This window comes from Chiloscyllium punctatum, chromosome 32 (assembly GCF_047496795.1).
Source record: "Chiloscyllium punctatum isolate Juve2018m chromosome 32, sChiPun1.3, whole genome shotgun sequence".
NCBI classification, from domain to species: Eukaryota; Metazoa; Chordata; class Chondrichthyes; order Orectolobiformes; family Hemiscylliidae; genus Chiloscyllium; species Chiloscyllium punctatum.
The window spans coordinates 49,813,293-49,832,565 of NC_092770.1; positions in this window are offsets into that span (position 1 = coordinate 49,813,293).

Genomic DNA, 19,273 nt, shown 5'->3' on the forward strand with positions numbered 1-19,273 from the left:
TGTTGGGAAAATTAAAATCTCCTCTCACCACCACCCTGTTGCTCCGATATCTTTCCATGATCTGCTTACACATTTGTACTGAAAAATGTGTTGCTGGAAAAGCGCAGCAGGTCAGCCAGCATCCAAGGAGCAGGAGAATCGACATTTTGGGCATAAGCCCTTCTTCAGGAATGAGGAAGGTGTGCCAAGCAGGCTAAGATAAAAGGTAGGGAGGAGGGACTTGGGGGGGTGTGGGGGGGCGTTGGGAGGAAAGTGGAAATTGCGGTGTAGCCGAGGAAAAGGTGGGGGGTGGTGCCAGTAGCTGTGGAAGATGGACTGTTCCACAGTGGTGCCATGGGTACCTGCATGGGCTCCAGCTATGCCTGCCTCTTCATCAGATCTGTGGATCAGTCCATCTTCCGCCAAGGACATGCAGGTCCTTGGCCTCCTCCATCGCCAGACCATGGCAACACGACGCCTGGAGGAAGAATGCCTCATCTTCCGCCCAGGAACCCTCCAACCACAAGGGATGAATGCAGATTTCTCCAGCTTCCTCATTTCCCCTCCCCCCACCTTATCTCCGTCCCAACCCTCAGACTCAGCACCGCCTTCTTGACCTGCAATCTTCTTCCCGACCTCTCCGCCCCCACCCCCTCTCCGGCCTATCACCCTCACCTTAACCTCCTTCCACCTATCGCATTCCCAACGCCCCTACCCCAAGTCCCTCCTCCCTACCTTTTATCTTAGCCTGCTTGGCACACCCTCCTCATTCCTGAAGAAGGGCTTATGCCTGAAACATCGATTTCCTCTGCTCCTTGGATGCTGCCTGACCTGCTGTGCTTTTCCAGCAACACATTTTTCTGCTCTGATCTCCAGCATCTGCAGTACTCACTTTCTCCTTACACATTTGTACCACTATCCCGCATTCGCTGTTGGGAGGCCTGTAGTACAGCTCCAACATTGTTACCACATCCTTACTATTTCTGACCTCTGCCCATGTTGGCTCTCTGCTTGAGTCTTCCATAGTGCCCTTCTTCAGGACAACCGTGATATTCTCTCTGACTAATAATGCAAGTCTTCTCCCCTTTTTACCTCCCACTCTATCCCGCCTGAAGCATCGATATCCTGAGATGTTTAGCTGCCAATCATGCCCTTCCCTCAACCAATCCTCATTAATAGCAATAACATCATGCTCCCAGGTACTAATCCAGGCCCTAAGTTCATCTGTCTTACCTACTACACTTTTTGCATTAAAACAAATGCACCTCAGACCACCAGTCCCTTTGCATTCATCATCTGCTCCCTGCGTCCTCTTCTCCTTAGTCATGCTGACTTCATTATCTAGTTCCTTGTAGGCTTTAGCTACTGTTTCCTTACTGTCCTCTAACCTCATTTTGTTTCTCAACCTCCTGCCACATTAGTTTAAATCCTCCCCAACAGCATTAGCAAAAGCACCCCCAAGGACATTGATTCCAGTCTGGCCCAGGTATAGACCATCCAATTTGTAATAGTCCCACCTCCCCCGGAACCGGTCCCAATATCCCAAAAATCCAAACCCTTCCCTTCTGCACCATCTCTCAAGTATTATCCTACTTCTATCATTGCTCCTCTGGCTAGCGTGTGGCACTGGTAGCAGTCCTGAGATTACTACCTCTGAGGTCCTACTTTTTAGACTTGCTTCCTAACTCCCTAAATTCTGTTTGTCGGATCTTATCCCATTTTTTCCCTATATCGTTTGTGCATATGTGCACCACAACAACTGCCTGTTCACCCTCCCCCTTGAGAATTTTATGCAGTCGATCCAAGACATCCCTGACAAATAGCAAGAGTTCTAGCTCTGAACCCTGTGGATATGCCACTGGACGTTAGCTTCCAATCACAGTTACCCTCTGCTTTCAATTACCTAGCCAATTTTGGATCCAGTTTGCCAAATTCTATGGGATCCCATGGGCTCTCAGTTTCTTAACCAGTCTGCTACATGAGGCCTTGTCAAAACCTTCACTGATGTCCATGAGGATTACATCAACTGAACACCCTTAGCTTTTGAGTACTGTTATGGACCAGGTCAGACCCCCTCAAAACATTTGAGGAAAGTAACCTGACCTTAACTTTGCTAGTTTTTTTAAGCAGGTGTAAGTGGATATTTCAGGAGAGATGCAGCTGGTCAAACCATTTAATTTTAAACAAAGCAGAATTTATTTACAAGATTACTGAATGAAACACAAACAAAAGAGAACAGAATACTGACAACATATCTGAAAATCCAACAGATGGGCGGCACGGTGGCACAGTGGTTAGCACTGTTGCCTCACAGCGCCAGAGACCGGGTTCAATTCCTGCCTCAGACGACTGACTGTGTGGAGTTTGCACGTTCTCCCCGTGTCTGCGTGGGTTTCCTCCGGGTGCTCTGGTTTCCTCCCACAGTCCAAAGATGTGCAGGTCAGGTGAATTGGCCATGCTAAATTGCCCGTAGTGTTAGGTAAAGAGGTAAATGTAGGGGTATGGGTGGGTTGTGCTTCGGCGGGTCGGTGTGGACTTGTTGGGCCGAAGGGCCTGTTTCCGCACTGTAAGTAATCTAATCTAAAAAATCTAATCATCTAATCTAATCTAAGTAATCTAATCTAATCTAATCTAATTACCCCAGTTTAATGATGCTTTTCCAAATTCCTGCCACAATCTCCATAAACACTCCTTGGTAAAAAAAAGGATAAAATCAAGCACAGGGTCTTCCAGGAGAGATGTCACAAAGAAGTCAGCATAGACCTGCTTCTTTGGGCCCAGCAGCCTCAAGCTGAACCGGTTGCTTTCCTTCAGTGAACAGCCAGACTACTAAACAAATACAAACCAAACCAAAGAAAAGCTGAACTGGGAGAACTGGCCTCTCCCCTTTCGTTCTACAAGTTTTATTTTAAACTTGAAAGCCTTCTCAAGTAGATCAACCCCAGACATTTCAGAGTCTGTGTCTTTACTATCTCCTGCAAAAAAAAACCCAAGGACAACCTAACATTGTTAAAGGAGCAGCATCATCACAGTACCCATTAACCAATGAACTAATTTTAAAAAATGATCAACCCTTATTAAAGGGTTACTTCCAAATTATTATAACAAAGAATGAAAAGGCAACTTGCAAATTAAAATTCTGGCTCCAGATCATGTATTCCAGCCTCATATTACCCACTCAAGTCCTTAAATGTAATGGTGGCAGTTTTTCCAAGAGAACCAAAGGATATGAAATAAAGAAATTATTAATTCCTTGCGGGAAGCCCTTTTTTAATACTCTTTTGAGTGAATGAGAAACAAATTACTAATTAACAGTTCCTTAAAGGGGCAGTGTAATAGAAAACAAAACTTACCCAATTACATCAGAATTCCGTTATAGGTAGAGATGATTCATTCTAACCTCATGCAGAGCTTACTACTTAGCCATACTGGTGGTCGACATTTGTTATTTGTGCCCAAGCTACTTAATCAATTAATGTCTTTTATCTGTGTATCCTTAATCATGGTAATACAATTAACATACCAATAAGAATTGACAATATTTCTGTTGACTTCTAACTAGTAATTTATTATGTTGTAACACAATCCCTTTATTCTATATTTTCAATTCTGTTTATATTTATATTCAATCTACAAACCCAAGTAACCCGTGTGTTTTATTTCCATATTATCTAGATGTGCTAATCTTTAAACATTATAGACTACATGGTTTTCTCCATAGCTTTCAAAACTGTGCAGAATTGTTTTCCATACAAGTGAGACACTTTTGCAATACATTTCTTTCCACTGAACTCTATCTTCCATGCTTCTGCTCAATTCTTAATCCTATGTCATCCTGAAGTTTATATCTATCCTTATTATCTATTATTTCCCCAGTTTTGTATTACCTGTAAAATGAATAATTTTACTCCCTACACCAACTGTGGTTTGTGGGATCTTACTCAAAAAAATCAAAAGAACAGTGAACTCTAAATTGACCCTTGGGAAAATTTGCTGCCAGTCAACTCCAGCAATTTTCTTAGGTATTCATGTAAAGTTAATTTCAGATCTTGCCATGTTTTTGAAAACAGTATCATTCACTTTTGTTTCCAATTAAGCAGCTCTTCCCAGGAATTTATGTACCTTACAGTGATTGTTTGTATCTTGCAAATCTCAGCACTTGCCTTTCTCAGTACCATAGAATAAATGTCAACTATCTCTGAAACTTTATTCGAAAATCATGCTTCATGGACCCATGGAAATTATAGCACAGATTGAGATCAGTTGATTCTTTGCACCTGTACTTATGTTTTTTTTACTGGAACCATTCATTCAAATTTAATTTCTCTGCCATTCCCTACTATGAACTTTGTGATTATTAAAGCAAAAGATAATTTTCATGGAAGCTGAAACATTTTAACACTGCTGTGACCTACTGGTGTACCACCAGTATATCACAAACTAATATCCCAGAAATATTCATCAATACAATAGGAGAGATGATAACATGGTGGACATGTCACTGGACAAGTAAATCAGAGGCTTGTTATAATAGTTTGGGCACAGGTTCAAATTGCACCATGGCAGTTGAATTAATAAATCTGGAGTTTAAGGCCAATGTCAGCAATTGTGACCATGAAATTGATTATCATAAAATCAAATGGAGTTCATTGATATCTTCTGGAGAAGGGAATCGACCATTTATACGTAGTCTCTGCTACATGTGACTTCAGACCAACAATTCTGAAGGTTGACTCTTAGATGTCCTCTGAAATGGCATAACAAGTCAAGGACATTTCGGAATGATCAACAAATATTGACCTTGCCATGATGCCCACTCCCTGTGAATAATGTTTTTTTTAAAAATCCACTTGCTTATTGCTGAATGTGCCGCACTTAGCCTTAGGTGAACTTGGCACAGCTGACAACATATAGACAGGTAGACCTGAGTTTGCCTTTCACATCCTAGTTAGGGCCTTCCTATATTGTGTTTAAAAAGTGCATTATTGATTTACGATAAGTTTTGAGGGGTTTGCTTTCCTTACAGATGTACCCATTATGTACCACAATGAATATCAACTCTTTAGCTTTGAGCTCCCTATATAAGAAATGCTTGTGGACTCTTTTCAGTAAGAACTGACACTTCGGCTGCATTTTGAGTACTTTTGTGCAATGAGTTCACACTCAGTGGAAACTCTGAGATTTAGTCAAAGTTGCATATTAGCTTTTTTATCATGCTCTCCGAACGTGGTTTATTTAATCAGATTTTAAAAAATAAAAAAGGACACTTGTTCTTTCAACAAAGCTTCCCCTTTGGATTGTTGTCAGCATTCAGAATGAGACATTCTGCATATTCATACAACCATTGGTCAGATGGTTCATACACTGGCTGCAAACAAGTTGGTGGGTGGCACAGTGGTTAGCACTGCTGCCTCACAGTGCCAGAGACCCGGGTTCAATTCCCGCCTCAGGCAACTCTCTGGGTGGAGTTTGCACCTTTTCCCCGTGTCTGTGTGGGTTTCCTCCGGGTGTTCTGGTTTCCTCCCGCAATCCAAAAATGTGCAGGTTAGGTGAATTGGCCATGCTAAATTGCCAATTTAGCCCGTAGTGTTAGGTGAAGGGGTAAATGTGTCTGGGTCTGGGTGGTATGCGGGTCGGTGTGGACTTGTTGGGCCGAAGGGCCTGTTTCCACACTGTAAGTAATCTAAGTTGCTGTAGAAGCAATAGGAACCTTCTATGCAGAAGTAATTGTTGATGAGATTAGCTTCAAGTTTGGGGACAAAAATAAAAAGCATTTTGTAATAAAGAATGCCTTTCATCTATTTTTCTTTAAATATACATTAAATTAGCCTCACCCAAAAATAACCTTATAACTTCAAAAATACAAAATTAGCACACACAAATTTGTGCCAATGAGTATTTCAGCTTCTAGAGAACAGCTCCTCAATCTGGGGCATGTTCCAGACTTACTCTCAATCTTTGAGATATACTCTGTTTAAAGGGGATAATAAATTGGAAAATTCCATTTTCATTTGGGAGGAAAAAGAGGCATTAGAGTCAGGAATGTGTTATCACCCTCATTTACAACCAATGTCACTTTTTCATGTATCTTTCAAGGAAGCAACAAACGCTTATTAAAAATTTAATTATCATTTATTTAGCTTTGACTTTCCATCCTGCTCTTCCCCCAGAGGTGAAAGTTAGGTAAAATTAGTGAAAAAAGCTAGCATATTTCAGGTGAAAACAATGGGAGTCATCACTGGACCTGACCCTAAAATAGTTTAGTTTTGATAGTTGGGATTTTTTGGGTGAGTGATGGATTGATACTTCTTGGCGGACATATGTTCCTCAGCACGTAGTTCTGGGTCTTGGAACGTGCCAGTCTGCAGCGTTCAGTTGTGGAGAACTATTTGCACTGAAAGACTAGATAGTTTTGAGCAGATCAGAGAGTGTCTTTCACTGAATTGGTGGTCCTCCAGCTGCACTGATCTCTTTCTCTTTGTGCATCCCTAGAAACAGTATGTAGAACATGGAGTTCATGTTACAGAGCTGCTTCTGAGTAATCAAGATTAATTGCATGTGAAACATGCAGACTGAAGAGTCTGACCCAATTTCCAGTCTGTCTGTGTATAATGGCTGAAAGACTTTCTCCATTGTGTCTGCCCTAACTTTTAGTGCACACTTCATCTTGTTGTCCTGATCAGATGTTTCTGCAAAATTTCTAGAACTTAAGACCTTTTGATCTTTATGATTCAGTACCACACATTTCTGAAAGTGTAGTTTAAAGTGTAGTTCCCTTCTCATATCTGGAAGGTCAGCAGTGTTTCTATAAGCAATTGTCCAATTAGCAAAGAAAATAATTGTCTTTGTAAGTAAGCTTGTGCATGGCACATAAATTAAATGGTGGTTACTGCAAAATGTGTTGCTTAAAAATATGATAAGAAAATGTGAGCATCAGCAGGATCAGCAATAACCATTAGCACAGCATACACCAAATCCATATTGAAATAGAAGAAGGTACAATTTCTTTGTTGTGCCAGAAACCATACAATATCATGAGCCTGTGTAATACCAATGCTGTCCATGTAGGAGCTCAGGGAATAGTGTGTACCTGGCTAAAACTAACACTGTGATGGAATAGATTGTCTTTGCAGCACAAAACTTTACAATACAGGTGTACTTTCACTGTTATACCCAATGTAACTGCATGAGGCTTAAAGCAAGGAATAGAGAGCTGATGACATCCTGAGGTGATAGTGTGTAAAACACATTGTAACAATTGGAGTTCATTTTTGCTTCTTGATCACATTCTAGGACATTGCATGTTTGTATTTTTAAATGATTTTTATTGAGATCATTTGAGATTCACAGCACAAAATCATAGAGCTGTACAGTACGGAAACAGACCCTTTGATCTAACTTGTCTGTGCCAACTAGATATCCTAAAACTGATCTAGTCCCATTTTCAAGCATTTAGTCCATATCCCACGACACGCTTCCTATTTATATAACCTATCCAGATGCCTTTTAAATGATGTAATTGTACTAACCTCCACCACCACCTCTGGCAGCTCATTCCATTCACGCATCACTCTCTGCATGAAAAAGTTGCCCATCAGGTCCCTTTTAAATCTTTCCCCTCTCATCTTAAACCAATCAAAAAAAATAGACCTACAGAAGAAAGTAGACAAACTTACACAAAGTAACAACACAGAAGCATGGATAAAAAACTTATCTGACCGACCCTTAACAGACACCTGAAAAAGCCGCCTTAGTAAGAGGATTAAATTACAACTGCAAGGATGATGACGAAAGATTTCTTAGCAGCATTAGAGACAACACTAAAACACAAGCAACTCACAGAAGAAATCCAGCAAGCCATCAGACAAGTAGTCGCACCAACATTAAGCAAAAAAAGGAGGGAAACACACTCAATACACAAGAAAGGAAAGCACTGGAAAGAAAAATTTGTTATCCTACCTGCAGACAAAGGACACTTGACAGTCATTCTAAATCGAAGAGACTACATTGAAAAAGTGAACACACTACTTACAGATACTATTCACTTACCAACAAGTGGCGATAGACCCAACCCCATAGCTAGAGAACCGAATCACAGCCCTACTCAAAAAACTTCAGAAATCTGGAGAAGTAATTAAGATCGACTTCCAAAAAAAATGAAACCAGACGGATCCAACACACCACACTTCTACGGATTACCCACAATTCACAAACCAGGAGGCCCCCTCAGACCCATAGCTTCGCTACCTGGAACACCAACTTACAGATTAGCCAAAGAGCTACACCAAAGATTAAAACATTTAGTAGGAGACACACGCCCCTCCATCTACTCCACCCAAGAATTCCTGAAGGCCATCAAAGACACTAAGATAGAAGAGGATGAAATAATGGTCTCCTTTGATGTTTACATCAATCAACCTTAACCTGGCCAAGGAAACACTGACTACACTATTCGAAGACACAAACACCAAACACCACTAACTTCATCAGCAAAGACAGTATCATCAAGCTACTGGACCTATGCCTTACCACACACTTTACCTTCAACAACAAAACCTATAGACAAATCAATGGAACACCCAAGGGATCTCTGATATCAGGGTTCTTAGCAGAGGCAGTAATGCAGACACTCGATCAAACAGCTCTGCCAACCATCCAACCCAAGCTTAGTGTCTGCTACATGGGTGACCTTGGTCATCACCAAATGAAACAAATTAGAGGAAATAATACCCTTACTGGCATAAATTTCACTAAAGAGGAGGAAAACAACAACAAACTGCCATTCCTCTATGTCACAGTAGAGCAAACAGCCAATGGGTAATTTCAAACCAGTGACTACAGGAACACAACACATACAGACCAAATATTGAACTACAGAAGCAATCATCCCAACACCCACAAACAAAGCTGCATCAGAACATTATTTCAATGAGCCAACACACACTGCAGCACAGAGGATCCATGCAGAGCAGAGGAAAATCACCTATACCATGTATTCAAAAAGAATGGGCACCCAATGAACGTAGTTCGCTGATTTCTCAGCAACAAACCCAAATAGGCAGACAAAACACGTCCAGAAACCTTAACAACTCTCCACTACATCAAAGACATCTCAGAAATGACTGCAAGACTACTCAGACCCCTTGGCATCATGGTAGCCCACAAACTCACCAACACAGTAAAACAGCAGCGAATGAACTTGAAAGACCCAATACAGGAAACAAGCAAAATGAATGTCACTTACAAAATACCGTGCAAGAACTGTAACAAACACTACATTGGACAAGCAGGCAGAAAACGAGCTACCAGGATACATGAACATCAACTAGCCACAAAACGACATGACCCTCTTTCACTAGTATCTTTACATCCGTATAAGGAAGGACACCACTTCGATGGGACAACACATCAATCTTAGGACAAGCCAAACAGAGACACGCATGAGATTTCCGAGAAGCATGGCATTCCAACTGGAACTCTATCAACAAACACATCAAGATAGATCCCATCTACCATTCTCTGAGAAAAAGAACAGTAAATGACATCACCATAGGAAATGATCTCACCACAGGAAATGACATTACCAACCCAAAGAAACCCAAACATATAAATAGAAAGCAGGAATTATCAACAGTGCTTCACCTGAGGCCCACTGAAGATGTTACCTAGTAGGGTGACGAAATGTCTGGAAATGAACCTTCCAGCTCAGCGAGCAAACCTATATCCAGAACCTCAACCTGAACTACAAATCTTCTCAAAACCCGCTAAACCAATGTGTTCTAGTTTTGGATTCCTTACCCTGGGGAAAAGACATTGGCTATTCACCCTATCCTGGCCCCTCATGATTTTATAAACTTCTGTAAGGTCACCCCTCAACCTCTGATGCTCCAGGGAAACAAACCCCAGCCTATTCAGCCTGTCTGTATAGTTCAAACCTTCCAATTCCGGCAACATCCTTGTAAAGCTAATCTGTACATTTTCCAGTTTAACAACATCTTTCCTATAGCTCGGGGACCAGAATTGAATGCCTCACCAATGCCCTGTAGAGCCACAACATAACACCCCAATTCTATACTCCATGCACTAACTAATGAAGGCAAGCATGCCAACTTCCTTCTTCATCACCCTGTCTACCTGTGACTTCATTTTCAAGGAACTTTGCGTCTGCACCCCTAGGGCTGTTTGTTTGGCAACACTCCCCAGGGCCCAACCATTATCTGGATAAGTCCTTTGCTGGTTTGTGCAACACCTCACATTTATCTATATTAAATTCCATCTGCAACTTCTTGGCCCATTGGCCCATCTGATCAAAGTCCCATTACACTCTGAGATAACCTTCTTCACTGTCCACTACACACACAATTTTGATGTCACCAGCAAACTTATTAACTATTCCTTCTATATTCCCATCTCAATCGTTTTTGTCAATGATGAAAAGCAGTGGACCTAGCACTGATCCTTACAAACAACTACTGGTCACAGGCCTCCAGTCTGAAAAGCAACCCTTCACCACACCATCATCTGTCACCTACCTTCAAGGCAATTTTGTATCCAATTGGCTAGCTCCCCCTGGATTCCATGTAATCTAACCTTGCTAACTAGTCTACCACGTGCAACCTTGTCAAATGCCTTACTGAAGTACATGTAGATAAGGTTTACTGCTCTACCTTCATTAGTTCTTTTTTCACCTCAATCAAGTTAGTAGATCAAAAACTCAATCAAGTTATTAAAATTTCCCACCACCACCAGCTCTGGCAGCTCATTCCATACATGCACCATCCTCGATTTTCCATGCACAAAGTCATGATGACTATCCCTAATCAGTCCTTTCCTCTCCAAATACAAATTAATCCTGCCCCTCAGAATCTTCTCCTAATTCCACCACTGATGTGAGGCTCACTGGACTATAGTCTCCTGGCTTTCCTTACCACCTTTCTTAAACAATGGCACCACATTAGCCACCCTCCAATCTTTTGGCACCTCACCCATGGCTGTCGATGATAGAAATATCTCAGCAATGGGCCCAGCAATCTTTTTCCCACAAACTTCTGGTGTACACCTGATCAGGTCCTGGGGATTTATCTACCTTTATGCATCTTAAGACTTCCAGTACTTCCTGTTCTGTAATATGAACTCATTTCAAGACATCACTATTTACTTAACCATGTTCCCTGGCTTCCATGATCTTTTCCATAGTAAATACTGACACAAAATATTTGTTCAGTATCTCACCTATCTCCTGTGTTTCCACACATAGATGGCCTTGTTGATTTTTGAGGGGTCCGATTCTCTCTCTGGTTATTCTTTTATCCTTTATATATTTGTAGAATCTCTTTGGATTCTCCTGAACTCTATTTGCCAAAGCTATCCCGTGTTCCATCTTTGCCCTCCTGATTTCCCTCTTAAGTATACTCTTACTGCTCATACTCCTCTAGGGATTCACTCAATTACAGCTGTCTGTACCTCCTTTTTCTTGACCAGAGTCTCAAGATTTTCTTCTCATCCATCATTCCCCAGACCTACCAGCCCTGCCTTTTGATCTAACAGGAGCATACTGTCTCTGAGCTCTTGTAATCTCAATTTTGAAGTCCTCCCACTTTCCAACAGCCCCTTTACCTGCGAACAGCCTCCCCCAGTCAATGTTTGAAAGTTCATGCCTAAACATGTCAATAAATTACTGATAGACTTTGTATTTCTGAATTGTGAGGCATGTATTTAACTTGTAATAGTTACGATATACTGTGAAATTGACATGTAAGTGTTTAACATAAATAAAGATTGTAGCTTGTCAGAAAAGGATACGATTTGAATAAATAGTCAAGAGTTATTTCTGCTCAGATCGTGAGAATGTGTTCTGTGGAATACAGCTAATCAGGCTGAATGGCGTGTATTTAAAGGTTAATAATCCTGGAGTTTCAAACCAAGTTAAATTTTGGAGGATCAGGGACAAATATCTCAAAGTTTTCTGTTCTTACTAATACTGTCTGTGGTTATATATTGTTGAAAAGACAAGGTATGTTGCAAGAGCCCAAGTAAGTGCCAGGGCTTGATACACAGCTAGGCATACCTTACTGGAAAATTAATCTATTACTGGATTTATCTGATAAAGATGCCAAAGTATCACAGCTTTCCATCTCAAGGGTCAGTTATCAAGATTTTAAAAATTTGGATCCCATAGTATTTAACTAATGGATCTGTAGGAACTGGTTGAAGGACTTCTTTAGCTGCTGTTTTGGAAATTGCAACCACCAACATGATACACCCCTTGGTACACTTACTTTGATTTGATTTTGTTATATTTCCTTCTCTCTCTCTCTCTCTCTCTCTCGGTCTTCACTGGCAGAAGGTTTGCAGGTGTGAATAAGGAAGCCTGTAAAATTACCTTTGAAGCCATTGTGCCAGCCTCCAGCCCATTCTAGACCATGCTGTAGCATGACAGGGTTTTACAATTATTAACCACAATGGTAATTTCCAGCCCAGCCTCAGTTTTGAAGATTTTGAGTGGAAGCAGTGGGTTGTGGGGGTGATATCTGGCAGAGTGTCCTAGTTAGGGTGGAGGTGTGTGGAAGCGAGTGGGGAGAACCATACCTCAAACACTCTTTTCTATATTGAATGTTTCTTCCACTCTCCCTTTCCAAGGTCTGCTATCTTCAAGTGCTTGACCCCATCCCATTCCCAATTCTTCCTGGTCTCTCTATTTACACCCCTTACAACCTTTAGGCCTCAACTCCCCTCACAACTGTGAAAACCCACACTTACTTGGTCCTGGACCCTGAGACTTAGAATTAGAGACTTAGGATTTAGAACTACTGCATTTAGTCACAACTCCTGGCCTATAGAAATGTTGGCAAATGAGATTGCCACCTGAGTGAAGTGTTTAAATCCTGCTTCCAGTCAAATGGCTACAGGAACCATGACTGGAGCCCTGCGATCCAAAAGATTCCTGTCCTAGGTTTCACACTTCATCCATACTTTCCATCCATGAGTAGCTGAAGTTAGTAACCTGTTCTTAATAGCATGATGTGTTCAGCTGTTGCAATGTATACAAGAGCTGAGTTAGAGAGGAAAAAGACACTCAGGCCCAATTCGCCTATTCATTTGATGAAGATCAATACTAACTACTATCCTTTTTTTATGTCTTCATCTTATTTTTGTTCAGATACATTTCCTTGAACATTTCCTTGTTTCTTGACCATTTATGCTCTCCACTTTGACTATCTCTGTAGCCTACCTACAGTTTTGGTAACAGAGTCAACAATAATGGAGAAATTCCAGGTGTGTGATTCTCTATCATGAGCTGCGTGCCTATGTAGTGTCTTCATACTGAAAACAAATATGGTTGTAATCAGCTGAGTGTAGCAGGAATAGACAACTGAAACTAATGAATTATTTGCTACTTCTTGGCCTATCCTATCTGCTCTGTTTCAATTATTTGCTAGTTATTATTCTTTTCATAATCTGGCCAAGAGGTGTAGTAAATGTAATGAGGTCAGCCAGATGGACTTCATAGAATATGAGTTATCTGAATGGGACTGTTAATCTGGTTTAATCAGGGAGCGCTGGCTGATAAATATAAGCAGGAGTGTCAAGTGCCAAAGGTTCTGTTCACTCTCAGAGCTGACGCCGAGGAAGCTGGATCAGTGTCGAGGATTCTCCCAGTGTAATTAAAATGTGACTTGGTAACAGAATACCAGCCTCTGTGGAGTTACTTCAAAAGGTTCGTAAGATTTTTTGAAGATCAGAGAAATCAAGAGATGTCTATGGTGGCATTGCCTCGTGTCCCAGGATCCATACTAGGAGAGAGTGTCCCCTGTTGAAACTGTGTGGCCTTTAACTTTTTTTTAAGGAGAACTTTGAATTTTACTTTGAATGTTAGAATATGCATATCTCCACAGTTGACTCTTTCACTCACTGGAAAACAAAGCAAAAACTAAGAATTGTCAGCATTGTGCTTCCATAAAGATAAAGAAAAGGCTTGTATTTATATAGTGCTACTTTAATCCTAGGTGCCTTGAATCGATTCACAATTAATTAAGTACCTGTAAAGTGTAGTATAGTTGTATTGTATGAAATATAGCAACCGATGTGCAAACAGAAAATTCCCACAAAATGCAGTGTGTTAATAAGAGGTTTGTTTTGTGATTCTAATTGAGAATTAAATATTATATAGAACACAAAGAATAACTCCAGGCTCTTTGAAAAAATGCCAAAGAAATCTCTTATCCCTACCTTAGAGAGCAGACAGGGCCTCAACTTCCAGTGCATTGGATACCCAGAACTTCAGATAGTATAGTTTTGTTTCAGTACAAAGTGTCAGCCTAAACTTGCTATGTGATTTCTGGAGTGGAAATTATTTTCAGGGCTATACATAGCTAAGCCCACAACCAATGTCTTAAGGTTGTGGCTAATTGTGCAAGAGACTTGGTACCTCATTAATTACTCTTTAAAAAGAGGTGACTTAATTGAAACGTAGGATCTGGAGAGATATTGACAGGATAGATATGGAGTGGATGTTTCCTCTTATGGGAGAATCTAAAACTGGGGACTCTTTAAAAATAAAAGGTCGCCCATTTAAAACTGAGATGAGATGAATTATTTTCTCAGATTCTTGGTAAGCAAGAGGGTAAAAAAAATGATCAAGTGTAGGTAGGCAGGCATTGGCTGAATAGCCTACTGCTTCTTATTCTTGTGTGAATGTTACAATCATGATCAGTATGAACTATTAATTTTCAATATTCATCATCTGATGAGATGTTTCACAGACTAATGTAGTTTGTTTGAGAAAAAGGCAAAAACTGACTTGAAATGGCTATCATGATCATCTGACCACAGATTCAGACAAGTCTAAATTAAACTCTTTGCACTGAAGTTAATATTTTAACTGGATGCATCAAAACTAGGAACTGAATGAGTATCAAAGAATATGAATCTCCTGTTTTAATTCACACTGGTATGATAATTTCACATATGGGGAGATGAAAGACATAACCAACTTGGAAAGATAATGGAGACAGACTTTGGAATGTATAAATCAACCATGTTTCAGATCGTTTTTGAGCATTTAGAGCAGAGAGCAAGGAAATAAATTCATGACAACAAGAGCTGAAAGTCTCTCCTTGTTTTTCTTATCATCTGAAAAACAGTGCATGGTGAAAAAGCAAGTTGGAGAAACAAGCATTCTCTGAGATCTAAAGTTAGTCATGATTTGGCGATGTCGGTGTTGGACTGGGGTGTACAAAGTTAAAAATCACACAACATCAGGTTATATTCCAACAGGTTTAATTGGAAGCACTAGTGTTCGGACCACCGCTCCTTCTTCAGATGGTTGTGGAGTGCACAATTGTAAGACACAGAATTTATAGCGAAAGTTTACAGTGTGATGTAACTGAAATTATACACTGAAAAATACCTTGATTGTTTGTTAAGTCTCTCATCTGTTAGAATGACCATTTTGTTTCACTTCTTTCATATGTAAATCACAAAACTTTTTTTTAAAAGTTACATTCTCAGGTTAATTTTAACAATTGGTGTCAGCCCAGATAGTGTGTTGAAGGTGTTAGCCCCCTGTGTGCTGCTGTCTGTGCCATAATGTTTAGATTGATTCCAATCTAAAAAATGAATTAACAGAATCTTACATGGATTCATGCAGTTTTTGTGGAGTGAATTTGTACTTGCAGAGTTACGTTGTACTTTGCTCAAAAACTGCAAACTGACACCAATTGTTAAAGCTAACCTGAGAATGTAACTTTGGGAAAAAAAAAGTTTTGTGATTTACATATGAAAGAAGTGAAACTAACATGGTCATTCTAAGAGATGAGAGACATTTTCAATGTATAATTTCACTTACATCACACTGCAAACTTTTGGTATAAATTCTGTGTCTTACAATTGTGCACTCCACAAACATCTGATGAAGGAGCAGCGCTCCGAAAGCTAGTGCTTCCAATTAAACCTGTTGGACTATAACCTGGTGTTGTGTGACTTTTAACTGAGATCTAAAGGTTATTTACAAATTTCACACCTACAGAGAATATTAGTAAACAATGAAACAACTGTGGTTTCAAGTCAAAAATCTAACACCTCTTGGACTGTAAGGACTTTTAAACTGTGTATCTATGCTCAACTTGTGTTTGTGTCATGTTTTATTATTTTTCTTGTGATATGTGTGTAGTAAAATTTCTCTTTCATTCTCTCAAGAAAACTTGTAACTGGCTTCTTGGTTTTGACTAGTACAGTGTTTTAATTGAAGTGTGATAACTGTGTGCTAATAAGATACAAAAAAACTGTTGATTGAAAAGGTTTTAAAAAGACGGGAGCCAAATTAGTCTCTGTCACCTGATCTTAACAGGGAATATGTTCTCCCTTTTATACTTAACATTACACTTGAAAGCTGTGTGCAAAGGTATTTGAACTCTGCAACATAGGCAATAATATACTTATGAAGAGAAGAGGGTGTTTGCAAGTTGACTGTAGTTGACAACCTATTGTGGAAATAGGTACAATGGAACCCTGAGTTAAATATATCTGAAGTCTTCGTTTTAACAGATTATCTGTTTTAATAATCAGTTCAACAGGAAGCATTGCAATTCTTTTACAACTAGTTGTCAGCATAAAATATGGGGATATGCAGAACTGTCAACTAATTATCTGCAATGGATTCAATATTTGTGAACAAGGAGCAATTTTTTCTGATAATTCATTGCCTGCACATGTAATCCTTGCTGACTTTCAATTTTTTTGAGCTAAATATGATATGCATGCAACTTCATTCTTTTTGGTTCAGAGTGAAGGGACACTTGACCCATTTTGTGGTCAAATGATTCTTCTTGCCACAGGCAATAATCAGCGCAGATCTTTGTATCTCAATCATCCCTTCCTTTTTGAAAAATGATTCTTTTGTTTTGACTCACCATTCTAGTTTCTGTCATGCGATGCCAGAGTCTATTACAGATCTCTTCAATGTTCTCAGATGCATGTCATTGTTAATGACCATTAAATTGCTGCATTCTTGTTTAGAATTATGTTCTGTACAGACATTAATTAGAAACTGTCTTGTATTGTACCTAGAGAAACACAGATTTGTTACAATACAAAAGGATGCCATTTCTGTGCCAGTCTCTGAATAAACTAGCCACCCAATGCCACTCCCCAGCATTTATTGCTGCTCTGCAGTAATATATATGACTGTATTTATAGAATGTTATAATTTCCAACTTCGTTATTTAGTTTATGTGTAAAACAGATTTATGCTTACCTACAAAGGTATCTAGCAGTTATACAGTTATAGTCATAGAGTCTTCAAACCTTCCTGACACTGACTAGCTTTAGTTTATAAAAGATTCAGTGTTTTGTGAGGCTGTGAGCAGGCACCAAAGAATATTTGTTTATGGTTTTCTCTGTCATTTTATTTCTCTTGTAATCAAAAAGTAGAAAGGAGAAGATACATGATAGGGAGAAGAAGGGAGATTAAATAATAAAAGATTTCATGAGGCAACAAGCAAAAGGGGGGTAGAGTTGGAAATGGACATAGTGCAGAAAAGAAATTGTAGCCAAATGAGTTTGATTTGTTACATAAACTATCTGACATTGTCATGAAGTGATAAAGAATGAAACAAGACAAAGACCAACCCAGCAAATTAAAAGGGAAGAGTAAAATGGAAAGAAACAAAAACACACAGAACAAAATGGAGATGGAGGTTATGATCTAAAGCGGTTGAACTCCAAGTGGAGTCCAGACACTATAGAGTGGTAACTTGAAAAATATGGACCCAAGTCTTTTGGCTAAGTTGGAATTCTTATTTCTACCTTTGATCAGATTAAAGATCGTCCACTTAGGTTTGAACGTTTTTGAACAGCTTTCTTGAAAGTCAGATCTTCTTTGGATTGTACTATCTCTGACAGAGATTCATCAATAAATCCAACAACAATTCTGTTTATGAATTCTGATTTTAAAACTCAATAATCATAGTTTCTCACTAATTAGCAAAGGTTAAATTATCTTAGAATCCCTATAATGTGGAAAAAGGTCCTTTGGCCCAACAAATCCACTTGACCCTCCGAAGAGTATCCCATCCAGACCCATTCCCCATTACTCAGCATTTACCCCTGACTCACACATCCCTAAACCCTATGGGCAATTTAGCATGGCCAATTCACCTAACCTACACATCTTTAGATTATGGGAGGAAACTGAAGCATTTGGAAGAAACCCATGCAGACATAGGGAGAATAAACAAACTCCACACAGACAGTTGCCTGAGGTTGGAATCGAACCCTGGTCCCTGGTGCTGCAAGGCAGCAGTGATAACCACTGAGCCATCATAAGGATGGATGGATGGATTCCTGTATCTTGCTGGACTTTCCAGTTCAATCTTGTTCTTTTAAAATTTTTATTCTTTTCTCAGATTAACTGAATTGTCAAAAGCTCATGGAATGTCTCCAAAATAATCTGTGTCTTCCTGTATGTTCTCGTGATTTATACCATCATCAGCTGCAGGTCTGATTGAGTAAAATAGTGCATGTGTTTGTTAATCCTGTGATTTCATATTTAATCTTGCAGCCATTCTGTACTTTAAGAATTGTTTTCTCTAAGATGCTTGCTCCTGTGTTCTATTTGGCCCATCTCTGATATTAAATTTTGTAGGTATCATTACTTCTTATTACTTGACTTTATTTATTATTCTTACATTTCTGGTGAAGGTTCATGAGATACTATTACTAATATTTGGAAACTGATCAACGGAATGTCATCAGAACCATGATGACCTTAATTTGCATTTATTTACCTTTGGGATTAAGAAGGGGAAGGTTTAGATTAATCTTTTATGTTTTGAGAATGGTGTAAGATTTCTGGAAATCTCTGTGTCCATTTAAACAAGGCCTTAAAAACCTATTGAGGTGAATAGTTCAGTGCATTAGAAAAAAAAAGTAGAGGGAAGGAAAAAGTTTGGGTTGCTGCCGAGCAACAAGATGCCCTTGATGCAGGAGACAGATGCAGAAACAGTTTCCTTTTAGAAGGTGAGAACAACCAAGAAGGACAGTGAGTGTTCAAGTTTCTTTCAAATGATTCAGGGAGAAGACGCCTGTAAGGGCAATAGTGCAGATTAGCAGTCTCCAAGACAATCTGGGCAATTGAAAAGCAATTTTGACTCATTTAATGTCAAAACAAAAGGTTCAGAAACAGAAGACTGTGGAAGAAGAGTTTCAGGAATTCATATTAAGAAATAAGTGAGTTGTGTTAGCAGTCAGTGAAAAAACACTAAAGAAGCTCGCATTGAGTGATTTCAGACATTTT